Source organism: Pleurodeles waltl, chromosome 12, assembly GCF_031143425.1.
Source record: "Pleurodeles waltl isolate 20211129_DDA chromosome 12, aPleWal1.hap1.20221129, whole genome shotgun sequence".
Lineage (NCBI taxonomy): Eukaryota > Metazoa > Chordata > Amphibia > Caudata > Salamandridae > Pleurodeles > Pleurodeles waltl.
The window spans coordinates 116,006,967-116,008,063 of NC_090451.1; the positions used below are offsets into that span (position 1 = coordinate 116,006,967).

Genomic DNA, 1,097 nt, shown 5'->3' on the forward strand with positions numbered 1-1,097 from the left:
CGACTAATAAACTTGGCTTAAGTTTTAAAACTTTCCCTCTAGCTGCCCGGTGATCCGTCGGGTGCGGGATGATGAAGCCAAACGCTGATTGGGTGAGTGCGCCTCTCAGTGTCCTTCTCCGTCGCCTCTTTCTTTCAGACCCTTGGGAGCTCAGTCTTACTTTCTATACAAATATTTATTTTTAGACCTTTTTTCTTTGCGGCCTAAATTGCTGCAAAAACTGATATTTGACTAGCAGGATCCCTTTCAACATTGAAAGCTACTCCGCGTCAGTACAGGAGCCTCAGCGCTGCAGGTACAGGAGACACAGACATCCATCCCTCTTGCTGACCGGGTCCCGTGAAACCAAACTGTAGCTCATACTTTTCACATCAGGACCGCCACAAACGTAAAAGCGCAGAAAGGTGAAATAAATAATAACATTGTTAACGCGTTCTTCAAAGACATTTAATTTCACCGTTGAAATTAGGTTCAAGCTCTTAACTCATGTAAATATTAAGAAGTGAGAATAAAAATGCTGCCCAACTGCCGTGACATTGCCACCCGCAATGCCGTGACTCGGATTTGAACCGAGGTTGCTGCGGCCACAACGCAGAGTACTAACCACTATACCATCACGGCGAGCTACTTGGGCTCTGAAAAGACTTACCTGGTGTGGCTCTGATAGGCTGAAAAAAGGTCACAGTGTCCGTGGAGTGGATAGATTTAGCGTTTGTTTAAAACCCATCTTTTCAAGTTAGATCAGGGTCTTTTCTTTGAGTAGCAGATCACAGCAAATATTTACCTCTCTGCTTCCAGTGACAAGACTCCCCATAAACCAAGAAGCCCAGACTTCTTAACAAGATCCACCACTCTGCCTTGCAAGTCTCAAGTGTTCTATGAGTGCTGGGGTCGGGGAAGTGAACACTGCAAAAACTTAATCCACGGCCGACCAAACTCCTCCAGGCCAGGAGGGGATCGGAACAGGCCCCCACATATTGTTGCTTTTTTCTTTTCTGGGTGTCTCTTCAGAGACATTCAGCTGCTTGGTGCATACTGCTTTAGAGTTGCATTGTGTGGAATGAAGTGGCGTAAACTTGACTAGCAAACAATGGAGT

The 1,097-nt window shown here is 45.9% G+C and overlaps 1 non-coding gene across 1 annotated transcript; it reads right to left on the minus strand.

The window, feature by feature from the left end:
• Nucleotides 1-549: 549 nt before the first annotated feature.
• On the minus strand, nt 550-621 carry TRNAH-GUG (transfer RNA histidin (anticodon GUG)). Its single transcript has one exon. It is a non-coding gene; the product is annotated as a tRNA-His (tRNA).
• Between the last annotated feature and the right edge of the window lie 476 nt (nt 622-1,097).